A 14,209-nucleotide genomic window follows, 5' to 3' on the forward strand; every position below is an offset into this window, starting at 1 on the left:
CCGGCCCCACCTGTGTGGAGTTTGCATATTCTCCCTGTGCCTGCGTGGGTTTTCTCCGGGCACTCTGGTTTCCTCCCACATCCCAAAAACATGCATGATAGGTTACTTGACAACCATTGGCAACCAGTTCAGGGTGTACTCTGCCTCCTGCCCAATGATAGCTGGGATAGGCTCCAGCATGCCCGTGACCCTAGTGAGGAGAAGTGGCTCAGAAAATGGGTGAATGGATGGATGGATGGATGTATGCAAGACATTAAACAACAACAACTGCGGAGCGTGCAGACCTCCACCAAGGCCAAACAAAACAGCTCCCGGTTGTTCATCTTGTTAGGTACACACTTTCTGTGTAATGTCTTTAACATTTATCTTTTGATCACTGAGGTGCATTTAAAAATTAGATGTATTTCGCAAGAAAAGAAAAAGTGCCCCAGCCCTCTATAAAGTTAATTATGTTTGGTGTAAAACCTGTTTGGTGGAAGTAATTACAGTAGCTTGTAGTTACACCTGGTTTCTTTGACATGTTTCCCTACTTTGAAAAAAAATATTCTGGTTTCAATGAAGACCACTAAGCATCCAAGTATGGAAAGCCATTTGAGCATTTATTTTATATCCTTGATATCCATCTTAGGGTCCATGTTCTAGTGCCCTCTTTGTCCTCACTAATAAGATAATTGAGTCTTACTAGTAACGCTTTTTCCACTACTGTTGTAACATTTGAGCTAGTAGCATGACCTTAAGATGGATACTCTTTGATATGAAATACTGTAAATCACGTATCAACCTCAAGGCCCCGGGCCAAATGTGGCCCGCGAGAGCTTAAAAGACCTGATATTTTTGTAAATGGTAACTGGACTGCACTTATATGGTGTTTTAACTGCATCATCACCGTACCTAAAGCGCTTTACAGATGATCACATATTCACCCATTCATGCACACACATGAGCGGCTGCTGCCAGCAAGGCTCTTCCAGGCCCACTAGGAGCAAATAAAGGTTCAGTGTCTTGACCAGTTCAATAGCGGACATTCAGAGATTTGAACCCTCAGCCCTTCAGCCGCTGGACGAGCAACAGCTGCCCATCTTAAAATAAGTAAGTCCAAAGCGTGTATTGATCATAAACTCCATTTCCCACAATTCATACCAATTATTTTACCAACAAAGTGACGGCATCCCGCCACTACAATGCAGTGTACATATCAAAATCAATGCGATTTTCCCAAAAAGTGGAATAGAGAACTATAAATAATGACTGCAAAATGTCCAGAAAGAGTAAAATTGATGCAGATGGAAGGCAATTTAGAAAAAATTGGAAGGTGAATAGATGCTTGTGCTTCAAGGAGAAAATGTGTATGCTTTTTGTGTTATGAGGTAGTGTCGGTTGTCAAAGAGTATAATCTCCGTCAGCATTTTGACACCAAACACGGACCTAAGTATGCCAAAATAAGCTCTCAAGAAAAATATCAAAATGTCCAAGAATTAAAAGGCAAACTGCGAATGCAGCAGAATCTCCTAACGGAACCCTCAATCAAAAACTATAGTCGGGCTCGCCTCCACACACGGTTTGGACTCTGGTACCAGTCCTCTCGAGAGGGGTTGGACTCTTTTCCAGTCTGGAGTTGCCCACGGTGGGAGGCGCCGAGCAGGTGTGGGTATACTTATTGCCCCCCGGCTCGGCGCCTGTACGTAGTCGTTCATCCCGGTGGACGAGAGGGTAGCCTCCCTCCGCTTTCGGGTGGGAGGATGGGTCCTGACTGTTGTTTGTGCCTATGCACCAAACAGCAGTTCAGAGTACCCACCCTTTTTGGAGTCCTTGGAGGGGGTGCTGGAGAGCGCTCCCGCTGGAGACTCCAACGTTCTGCTGGGGGACTTCAATGCTCATGTGGGCAATGACAGTGAGACCTGGAAGGGCGTGATTGGGAGGAACAGCCCCCCCCGAATAGAACCCGAGTGGTGTTCTGTTTTTGGACTTCTGTGCTCATCACGGATTGTCCATAACAAACACCATGTTCAAGCATAAGGGTGTCCACATGTGCACTTGGCACCAGGACACCCTAGGTCGCCGTTCGATGATCAACTTTGTGGTCGTGTCATCGGACTTGCAGTCTTGGTGGCCTCAGAATTGCATCTCTGGTTTTTGCAGATGATGTGGTTCTGTTGGCTTCATCAAGCCGTGATCTCCAACTCTCATTGGAGCGGTTCCCAGCCGAGTGTGAAGCGGCTGAGATGAAAATCAGCACCTCCAAATCTGAGACCATGGTCCTCAGTCGGATAAGGGTAGAGTGCCCTCTCCGGTTCGGGGATGAGATCCTGCCCCAAGTGGATGAGTTCAAGTATCTTGGGGTCTTGCTCAAGAGTGAGGGAAGAATGGAACGGGAGATTGACAGGTGGATCGGTGCAGCGTCTGCAGTAATGCAGACTTTGTATCGATCCCTTGTGGAAAAGAAGGAGCTAAGCCGAAAGGCGAAGCTCTCGATTTACCGGTCGATCTACGTTCCCACCCTCACCTATGGTCACGAGCTGTGGTTTGTGACCGAAAGAACAAGATCCCGGATACAAGCGGCCGAAATGAGTTTCCTCTGCAGGGTGTCCGGGCTCTCCCTTAGAAATAGGGTGAGAAGCTCGGTCATCCGGGAGGGGAGAGCCGCTGCTCCTCCGCATTGAGAGGAGCCAGATGAGGTGGCTCGGGCACGTCCCACCGGGAGGAGACCCCGGGGACAACCCAGGATAAGCTGGAGAGACTACATCTCTCGGCTTGCCTGGGAACGCCTCGGGATCCCCTCGGAAGAGCTAGAGGAAGTGGCTGGGGAGAGGGAAGTCTGCGCTTCCCTGCTGAGGCTGCTTCCCCCGCGACCCGACCTCGGATAAGCGGAAGATAATGGATGGATGCTTGGACATTATAAAATTCTGCTATCTGGCATCTAGCACTTCACTAGTGGTACTAGTAGTGCACAGATATCAATAAAGGCCGTTTTGCTGAACTAGTAATAACATTTACCGTAGTTATCCTACTAGTATGCCCAAGTTGTCCTACTAGGATATTGAAGCCGTTTGAGGATTTGTTCAAGATGTAGGATATCGAAGCCATTTGAGCACATTTTTTCGATATTAAGGATAATTCAGTTGAAGATTGTGCTTGTAGGCCAAAAGAGTCACTAGTCATGGAAAAAATAAATATTATATACATTATTCTACTTGTGCGCTGTATTGTTTTGAAAGAATGTACTTCTATATGGATCTTAAACCTGAAATCAAGGATATCAAATAAATGCTCAAACGTCTTTCCATACTACGTGACGTGGCTAGAAACGTACAACTTGTCCATAATTCATGCATGTAAAGCACATTTTCCACGTCAGTGCAAGCGTGCTGATTCACTGCAGTTTTCCTTTTGTATTCATGCCATTAGTCGCACATATCAGATAAATGCTGGCCAACGTGCACGCCAGTCATTACATAAGGACTGCATGAAGCTGCAAAAAGAGGCACTTGAAGCTACTTTCTGTGGGAACAATCATGTGAACAAGCCTGAGAGGAAAGCTTATCTCCATCCATCGACACGGAGAAAAAGAAAGTTCTTGGAGAAAACCACAACAGGGCTCAACATGAGTTGATCACAAATAAACTAATAAAAGGTTTTTCTCGTGAATCATATTTAATCAACATTTCATTAAATTTGATCTCAGCTGCTCGACTCCATTAGAATTAAACCACTTTTATTCCTTCAATGTATTCATAGCTGCACTTTGTCGGACTTCTCTCGAGAACAGCGTGCGCCGTGGGGATGTTATTATGGGATGCTGCTACAAACAATATTGGTGTTACAAGAGGAGAAGGAGAACACACTTAGAAATATTGCTACACTGGGAGTCATTTGTGCTTGTAGCTTTTTCCACATCAAAAAAGGTACAACACATAATTTTGTGGGAAAACAAAACAACCTTTAAGGGTACTACCCCAATTACTAGACTTTACCCCAGAACTAACAGAAGTGATAGTCTTTGATCTCAGTGGCCCTTCTAAATCCTCCCTTGTTGACTTGAGGCCCTTGACACAGTATGTGAAGCCAAGTCTCGAACTTGGATTTTAAAATGGACAGTGATTTAAAACTCGATAGGTAAATCTGTGCAGTAGTCAAGTCCAGCTTCTTTTACCTTAGGCAGCTGGAAAGGTGAAGCCCTTTGTTGCACAAGAGCCCTTAGTCCATGAATTTATTACATGCCGGCTGGATTACTGTCCAGGACTTTATCTTGGAGTCAGCCAGTAATCCCTTAAACAAAATCAGATGACTCAAACAGCTGTTTGCCTCCTAACTGGAGTACTTAAGAGGGAGCACATACAGTAACTCCGATTCTGGCCTCTCTGCCCTGGCTGTTTTTAATCTCTAAATGGTCAGACACCACCTTCCCTCTCTGAGCTACTCAACCCCTACACTCCGCTGTAGAGCCTCAGGTCAGCTGACCACTTGCTTCTGGAGCCATCAAGGTCTGGGCGGAAGCTCAGAAGGAAGTAGGGATGTCAAACAAATTTTTCTTTGGGTTTTCCTCAGAGGACCCTTATGATAAGGAAAACAATGTACTGTAAATATATAGTCATAGTCACCTCACCATATTATTTCATATATGCAATGACCCCAGCCATAGATTATTACATATATTGTTAGCAACAAATTGAATTTGAAATCAGAAGTCACAAATATTAAGGAAACGGTTATTGTTCACTTTAAGAAGGGATTTGGTAGAAAGAAATGCTTGGAATCTGTTAAAAGTGAAGAAACATTGCATGAAAATAGCAAACCTATTTAGCAAGAAACATGAAGTATCCATCCATCCATCCATCCATTTTCTGAGCCGCTTCTTCTCACTAGGGTTGCGGGCATGCTGGAGCCTATCCCAGCTATCATCGGGCAGGAGGGTACACCCTGAACTGGTTGCCAGCCAATCGCAGGGCACATATAAACAAACAACCATTCGCACTCACATTCACACCTACGGGCAATTTAGAGTTTTCAATGAACCTACCATGCATGTTTTGGGGATTTGGGAGGAAACCGGAGTGCCCGGAGAAAACCCACGCAGGCACGGGGAGAACATGCAAACTCCACACAGGCGGGGCTGGGGATTGAACCCCGGTCCTCAGAACTGTGAGGCTGACGCTCTAACCAGTCGGTCACCGTGCCGCCACAAACATGAAGTAGACACACTTTAATTACTTTAGCGGGCTACATAAAGTGGACTGGGCCTTGGGTTTGACGGCTGTGGAATCGAGCTTTTTCTGTTGCTTATCCTATGCTGTGGAATGACCTTCCTCTGCGTATTAAAGACCCCCTCAGTGTCCATTTCTAAAACTTGTCTTAAAACCCATTTTTATTCTTTGGCTTTCAAGGCAGCACAAAAGACTGCGTCTGTTTTAGTGTTTTATTGTTTTGAACTTGTTGCTTTGTTTTATGTGAAATTATTTTATATCTTATGTTTGATTTTCATCTGTGCAAAGCACTTTGTTTCAGTTGTGGTTGTTTTTAAATTGTTTCATAAATAAAGTTTGGTTGTGTTGTGTTGACAACTATAGGACCTTTTAGAGGACCGTTGTGTCTTTGGGCTGCAAGGGCTATTGCCTAAATTCAGGTCTGGGTTAATTAAACAAGGTTGCCTAAATTCAGTTCTAGGTTAATTAAACAAGGGCCTGAAGAAAATCCAGCAAGCTGGGTAGTACTTCCGAGAGATCCAGGAACCTTTGGGCCAGGATCTGCCATGCTGAACACATCTGATTGGAACGTTTTAGGTTCAGTAACTACAAGTACATTCTTGTTTGGTAGCAATCGGGACAAAATCTATTGGACAAATTCATCTCGGACAGACCCCTGGAAATGAGAAACATGACCATAAAATGGCTGCTTCAAAGCAAAGTGGCAGACTAACTGTGAATTTTTGGGCATGGCTTCTTAAGACTTTTTTTTGCAGGTGCCTACCAAATTCCACCTTGCTAAATAAAATCAGCTTCATGGGCGACATTTGAAAAAAAAGGTGGTTGATTTATCAGAGTTTCCAGCTTCACGGCAAGTCATCAATCTTCACTGTCATGTTCCACCCCCAAACCATGAAAAAGTGTTTCACAATTTAATGTCATCCATCTGTCTAGTACACATGGTCCAAATTTGGTAGCAATCAGAAAAAAATTCACTGAAATAAGTTGAGTTTTGAAAAAAAAAAACGGAAAAAAAAAACCCGCTAGATGTGGCCAAAATTAGCCTTAAATGGCTGTCAACCAAATTTCTTATTGCTGGAAAAAAAAACAGTTTGACTGGGCTGGACTGGGCTAGACAGGAAATTGTGGTTGACTTGTCAGAGTTTCCAGCTTTACACAGAGTTATCAAACTTACGCTGTAATGTTCTGCCCTTAAATCATGACACAGATTCAAAGTTTTCACAATTTAATAGCTAGTACACATGGTTCCAATTTGGTAGTAGTCTACAAAAAAATCTCCAGAATACGTTCCGTATTGGCAGAACTCTGCAAATGGCCAAAATTAGCCTAATATGTTTACTTTAAACCAAAATGGCAGACTTAGTTTTCAGGCATGGCTTCTTGAGACTGCATTAATAAACATGGCTACCAAATTTCATGTTGATAAGTTAAACTGGCTTCGGGGGTTGAATTTGAAAAAAAAATAAAATAAAAAAATGTTGCCGTTGACTGATTTCTGATTTTATGTTTGAGTTTGTATTTCAAGGGCCTACGAAAATCAGCCTAAAAATTTTTCTTTTAACCAAAATGTCAAAATGTCGTCTCAGAATTTGCATTTTGAGACTATTTTGTGGGTCTACTTATAATAGATATGCCTACCAAATTTCATGTCAAACTTGCATCAGGGGATGAATTTTCAAATATTTCCGTGGGCCACTTCTAAGCCATCATTTTGGAGTTACAGTAGCAATCTACATAATTTACAGCACATGAACACATCTGTACAGCGTTGAAGAAGAGCAAGGAGAAGAGGCAGAGAAGGTCCCCAAATAAACTCCAGTAATTGTTGCTGTTCCCACAGAGCAGTGACAATGTATACGCCTGTGAGTAATGTTGTATTGCAATGTTTAATTGTATTTTGTTGTATGTGCTGCTGCTCCATGTGTGTTAAAGTAGCCATTGTTTGAAGGTTTATAATTACTGTTACGTCTATTCCAATTTCCATTAGGCCGTCTATGGTGTTTCAGATTATATATAGAGGGTGAGTCTTCTTTTCATTTCCTCCAAGTGATGCTATACGATAACCTCCCGATTCTTGACAGCGAGAGAATGAGAACAAGTGCTAAAGATTACCTTTTAAAAAGTATGTTTTAAGAAGTTTCAGTGTGTTATAAAATATGTTTAAAAGTGTTTAAAGTGAATGGGAGTAGTATTACTACTTAATAAAGATTTTTGATATGATCTCTCTATATCGCAGATTTTCACTTGTCATTAGTGGCTCTGGAATGTACCCCCTGCTATAAACGGGGGTTCACTGTAGAATAACTATATTGATCAATATATCTGAATATAAGAAACAGGGCCTTTAACATTTGGAGCTCTATTTTAGTTTCTAGTGCTAATCCGGCCCTGCAACTGGCATAACTCTGCAAGGAGGCGGGTAAGATCGGGATTTTTTTTATTTCGTAAACAAGCGCCAAAGCGGTGTGATTAAACGATGGACGTTTGTGCCGTGTGGGCAGGAACACAGCCAACTCCAATCATGTCAAAGCGTCTTCTTTCATTCCCTTTAAATGTGGCGCTTTTGTCGCACACCCCATAGCTGTGTTGTGGCCAGTGGGATGGTTTTTAAAATATAATTATGGTGAGGCGGTATGGTAGGCGATTGGTTAGCACGTCTGCCTCACAGTTCAAAGGACCGGGGTTCAAATCCCGGCCCCGCCTGTGTGGAGTTTGCATGTTCTCCCTGTGCCTGCGTGGGTTTTCTCCGGGAACTCCGGTTTCCTCCCACATCCCAAAAACATGCGTGGTAGGTTGATTGAAGACTCTAAATTGCCCAGCAGGTGTCAATGTGAGCACGAATGGTTGATTATGTGCCCCGATTGGCTGGGGATCAGTTCAGAGTGTACCCCACCTCTCGCCCAAAGATAGCTGGGATAGGCTCCAGCAACCCCGCGACCCGAGTGAGAATAAGTGGTACAGAAAATGGATGGATGGATAATTATTATGATCATAATGAAGCATTCAATTAATTGCTTTATAAAATGATTCAGAAGGGCATGCTGTTCACGTTTATGAATGAAATATGTCTGACCGTGGAGCTTCCATATCTTTCTGCCTGCACCTCACTCAAATTCACCAAAATCGCGTTAGACCAGCGATGTACGTTGTGCCACAAGTTAGAAGTTTAGAACGACTTTCAGTCACCAAATTGTCACATGCGCTGATGTCAAAGGAGACACCCTCATTGCGTCGGTATGCCCATCTTGATGCAGACTGGTCTGCCAAATTGGCAGACATGCTGGCGAGCCTTGCACTTGCACAAAAATCAAGATGCGCCGATTTGCGCTCCAGCGCACGTTGCACATTCTACAAAAATAAAGCCCATATTGTGTTTGTGGGCTGTTTGAAGACCTGACTGACGATAAGGATGTCGATGAGGATGATGACGGATGTTGTGTCTACTGTAGCCGCTCGTTGGGCGTAAAAAAAAAGGAGGCCTGTTTAAGAGTCCAGATAAATTCTGGATGTGGCCTCATTTAGACACTGACTAATATCTGGAGGCAAAGGCAGAAGTCCATTAGAATGACAAACATTCCATTAGTTTAATTTCTTAGCTCCATTAAAGCGAAGCCGCACATAAGTACTTCACTTTGTAGCATCTGTCACTGTGACGTATGAAACACCCCCAACCTCCCCAGCCACACACCACCAGCCTTCATGAGTTATGGTCGTCTACAGATGACACATTGGAGAGAGCGTCACTCGTGGAGATTGTCATTGAGACGGACGCCCCAGAACAATCCAACGTGATGGAATCTCAGTGATGGAACGTCCAAAGTGACAAGGAGGATGCGAAGGGAAGTTAATGGAGAGGAGGAACTAATTCAATGTCGGGAGGTTTGCTTCCTCTCTTAAGAAGAAGGTTGACTCCGGAACGGCAGGCAATCGGATCGATGGTGGAGGACGGATGGGTCGTGCCGCAAAGTGAAAGGTCAGACCAGTCGGGTGTGTGTACTCATATAAAATGCATTTAAGAGATGTCAAGAAACCATCGAGAGCAGAATGAAGCATCCAGGCAGGAAGGTGGAAACAAGGGTGCATACTGGTAAACAGACAACAAAGTGGTACCTTGACTTATGGGTTTCATTCGTTCTGTGACCATGTAACTCAATTTACTGTTACGTCAAATAATTTTTCCCCACTGAAGTGAAATGCCATCAATCTGTTCCGGCCCTAAAAAATAATGTTTTTGTTACGTGTTTTTTAATAAAGAAAAACAGCACTGTATTTTATAAAAACATAATAAAACATGATACGAGAGAATATAAAGAAATACACTGATTTTATAAAGTGTAATTACAGTGTATACTGTAGTATTCATGTGTTCAATGTCTTTGAGGGGTGTGGCCTCGTTACATTTTGTGTGTGTAGGACTGTTTGTCCCGTTCAATAAACAGCTGAAAGTGATAGTGGCTCACCTTGCCCACATTACCTTTGTACATTGCTCCATTTTTTTTTCACTTCAGTCGAGCCGGCTTGTTCAAAATTATTTTTTACCAAACGATGTCCTGTAACTCCAAAAATTGACTGGGGCACTCGTACGGCAAGGTACCACTGCATTTTGCATCTTTTACCTGCACATTTTTTTCTTTTTTCTTTTTTTTTTTTTTACCAGACACGCACTATACAAAATGGGTAGATGGATGGATATTGTCAAGGGAAAAATGTTAACCCTTTAAGTAGGCAAGAGACAGAACAAGCACTTTGAGGTAAACTTTCAACTAAACCTGATGGGTGGTCTGAGAAGTGTTTGCCTATTTCTCCTTAGGCAAGGTCATAATACACACACACACACACAGAGATGACCAGGCAGTTATGAGTCATTCAAACAAATGAGCTTAAAGCGGATGAGAATATCAGATATTGAGGCTTTGTTATAGCCAGAGGTGGAAGAAAGGCACATGTGTGCAAGTCAAAAGTAAGTCTTTATATCATACTGTATATTTGCACATCATTTGAAACTTTGCACTTGGCCTCTTTACATGCATTAGTTAGCTGTTCTAACACATTCACAATTACATAGTTTCTTTAGCGGTACCTCGACTTACTGTACTTGTGACCCAACTTATGAGTTTTTTTAGGTAAGAGCTGTCACTCAGACGATTTTTGTCTTGAATTGCAAGCAAAAATTGGACTTAGGGCAGTCGTGAACATCAAAACAAGCAGCAATTCGGCAGATAGTAAACAATTATTCTAAAAAGAGGCCAGTTGAAGTTTGCTTTAAAACTAAACATAAAACACCAAAAAAATTACATTGTTTATTTAATCATAACTTTGATGAAAGTCTGCTCGCTTAATGCTCATAAACAATGCAATAGACAGTCTAACAACGGATATCTGAAGGCCAGTGGTGCAGTAACACATGTAGACAGACATATAACGATACTTCACAGGCATAGATTCTTTATCCTCTGCGGAAAACGACATTTACTACTTCAGTTTACTGAGCAGTTGTGACCGTCTTCTTCATGTGTACATGTATGCAAGTATTATATATATATATATATATATATATATATATATATATATATATATATATATATATATATATATACTTACATTCTATTAAATGTTCGTCTTGTTTCTTTTTATAAAGTAGTAGTAGTAGTAGTATATTGTAGAGTGCTATTTTTCTTTTTAAAAAAAATTATTGGTGTTTTATGGGTGGCTGGAATGGATTAACAGCATGTCCATTCGTTGCAAACGGGATATATGTTTTGAAATAGGAGTGTTTTTTTATGAGCATTGTCATGGAACGGATTTAACTCATATCTCAATGCACCACTGTAATTTAAGTTTAAGTCGAGTCAAGTCTTTCATAAGCTTGAGCTATGAAAGTACCAAGTCCTAAAATTGGCAACATAGTCTGACTCCAGTTAAGTCGAGTCCACCACTTCTGGTTTCCGTGTCTTCCACATTTGCTCCCTGGTGGGGAGGAGGAGGAGAAGAAGGTGAAAGTGGACGGAGATGATGGCCGCCTAAAGTGTGCTAATCTGCATCCAGAGTGTTCTCCACAAGCTCTTCGGGAAAAGAAGTCCGGCGTCCAAATGACAAGTGAGGCGATTACCGCAGCAGATTGTTGGAGCGGCTCAGCACAAGCAACACTTGTTTGGACGCAAGCGCAGCACATTATACACTCGTGCACACACATACATAGCTATGGTAATATGATACCGAAGTGCTCAGCTGGGACCAGAAGCTACAATGAGTCACAGTTTGATTTAGTGAGTGTCTGTGCTCAGCAGACTGGGGCTGAAGAATTTTAAGTTCTGCTCAGCGGGGTGGACTTTTTAAATAAATGCTGCACAATGCTGCAAGACGTGTCCACATGAATACAGCATATTTTTTAATATTCCTTTTGGTCTTTTGTCCACATACACACACAGACATCAAGTCAAGCCCTCAAATAGGCCAAAGCAGAAAGTCCTTCTTTTAATCACGAGCCCCTTTCACAGTACCTGTTAAAGCACAGAATTTTCCATCTTTTGCTGTTCTGACAACAGCTGTGTTGTTGTTGTTTGGGGTTTGAAGTCAACCCACAAATTCTGGCGTTTTGGGAGATATTTGTTCAAAAACATTGATATGTTAACAAGCAGAGGTGGCTAAGGTATTCACAGTCTGAGTCTAAAGTGAGGTCAAAACTTCCATCAATCCATTTTCTGAGACGCTTCTCCTCACTAGGGTCGCGGGCGTGCTGGAGCCTATCCCAGCTGTCATCGGACAGGAGGCGGGGTACACCCTGAACTGGTTGCCAGCCAATCGCAGGGCACATACAAAGAAACAACCATTCACACTCACAGTCACACCTACGGGCAATTTAGAGTCTCCAATTTATGCATGTTTTTTTTTGGGATGTGGGAGGAAACCGGAGTGCCTGGAGAAAACCCACGCAGGCACGGGGAGAACATGCAAACTCCACACAGGCGGGGCCGGGGATTGAACCCAGGTCCTCAGAACTGTGAGGCTGACGCTCTAACCAGTCGGTCACCGTGCCGCCAGGTCAGAACTTAAATACATTAAAAATGTTTGAAGATAATTTCTGGGGGAAAAATTGCAAAGACAGAACTATGTACAGTAGTACTCAGTTGTGATGATATAGCATTAAACTGTTTTTCACCGTTTCAGCTTTCCTTTTATTTTTATTTTTTTTTGGGCGAGGCTAAAATAGGGCCGAGTGAACACCTTTGTTCACATCAGCGATTATCCAGTGCAATTGCAATGAGTAGTTAGCTAGCTAGCTATGCCTCCAACCCTTCGACTAGTCCACTGGTGTGTCTGCTTTTGAGCGCCTCGTTGTCAGCCATGAGTCATTATCATATTTTTAATTGACTGTACATTCCACAAAATACATCAAACCAGGCAAGTGGGACACAGCGGTCAATTCCAGTGGGCCATCGACGAGCTCGCGGACAACTCTCTGAGGCAGCCAGGCGAGCGCAATGAACCAATTTCTTCTTGGAGAGAGGTGAGGTGACGGGACAAGGGTTGGGGTGTGGGCAGGGGCGGGTACTGAAATGAATCTACTAATATCAGCAGTTTTAAAACTTGCATATTTTATCTTTAAGTGAAAAATAAAAAGTAAAAATTATTTTCTACTGTCAGTTATTTACAATACCCATTTTGATAACTCGAAGACTTCGTTCCTTATTTTTCATTATTTTATAAAGAAAATAAGTCACGTTACATGTCATATGTCAATTGTTGTTGAAACCAAGAGCTAGCTAGCTAGCGTTGGCTTCACTGTTAACCCTTTTATCCCTAACGCTTTGGGGACGACACGTTAGGGATAATCTAATGTAACCCTAACCCTAACCTGCTAGATATTAAAATCTTTTCTGGGAAAAGGGGCAAAAACATTTGTATTCACAGGACATTTTCTGACCCTTTCATAGTTAAAATAAGCAAAAAAGTCCAGACAGACATTTTGAGGCTTAGGTGTTAAAGGGTTAAGTTGTCAAAACACAGCATTGCTAATGTCCATCCATCCATTTTCTGAGCCGCTTCTCCTCACTAGGGTCGCGGGCATGCTGGAGCCTATCCCAGCTATCATCGGGCAAGAGGCGGGACACACCCTGAACTGGTTGCCAGCGAATCGCAGAGCATTGCTAATGTTGTGAACAAAAAAAAAAAAAAAAAAAAAAAAAAAAAAAAAGATTAAATTAGCTGAATATTACAAGCGAAAAAAAACCTACCTACTTTGTTTGTGCTTTTTCAAATTAAACTGAGAAGATTTGAACAGCAGGAGCTGGTAGTTTTTACAAGACGCAACAGATTCATCATAAGTTGTTATTGTAGCCAACAACATGAAAACAAACCTCTTAAATAAGGACTAGGCATTTCTAGCAAGAAGGACCGTGGAGCCCCCACCACCCCAAAAGAGAAAAACCAGGATTATCTTTTCTTAAGTAATGGACATGAACAAAGCCTGCTTAAAATAAACAAGTATGCTAGTAGGGGGCCCATCAGGGAAATTCCCGAATCCTGACGTGTCGTTGCAGTGTCTCGCTAGGGGGTTTCCAGTTGTGTCGTTGCTATTGACCAATATAAGCTCATCATCTCTCAGGATCCCTACTTGCCACCAGCCAGCTACAGCTAGTAAGGGGCCTATGCAGGGATATCCCAAACGTTGTCGTTGCAGTGTGTAAAGCAGTGCCATTGTTTTGTAATTTATATATAATTATATATACTGTATATATGAATATGTCATTAAGCAATTTTACTTAAAGAGACCACTGAATAACATTAGCACAAGTCAATCTCCATCTTTAGCCCGTTTTACAGTACCTGTAAAAGCCACCATTTTCCGTATTGTATCCAGAATGGCCCTGGAATTGATGGGACGAAGTCAAAGCTGGAATTTTCAACACAAGTGGAGCAGCGTTACAAATAGCCTGCTGGTGAGCACGCGGCCCCTGTATGGAGAACAAACAAATACGTCATCAGTTGATGAAGATGATGATAAAAGC

At 42.4% G+C, this 14,209-nt stretch overlaps 1 protein-coding gene across 5 annotated transcripts in view; it reads right to left on the reverse strand.

Annotated features, from left to right (window-relative positions):
- sema6e (sema domain, transmembrane domain (TM), and cytoplasmic domain, (semaphorin) 6E) overlaps positions 1-14,209 on the reverse strand; it is a 197,866-nt gene that overhangs the window by 147,517 nt on the left and 36,140 nt on the right. For 4 of the 5 annotated variants that reach the window (XM_061674689.1, XM_061674692.1, XM_061674693.1 and 1 more), the window contains exon 3: positions 14,028-14,155. The exons of the other annotated variant lie outside the window; for it this stretch is intronic. The gene's annotated coding sequence lies outside the window, so the exon portion shown is untranslated. The remainder of the gene's footprint in view (positions 1-14,027; positions 14,156-14,209) is intronic. 5 annotated transcript variants of the gene reach the window in all.

The sequence above is a fragment of the Phycodurus eques genome, chromosome 4, assembly GCF_024500275.1.
Source record: "Phycodurus eques isolate BA_2022a chromosome 4, UOR_Pequ_1.1, whole genome shotgun sequence".
Classification (NCBI taxonomy): domain Eukaryota; kingdom Metazoa; phylum Chordata; class Actinopteri; order Syngnathiformes; family Syngnathidae; genus Phycodurus; species Phycodurus eques.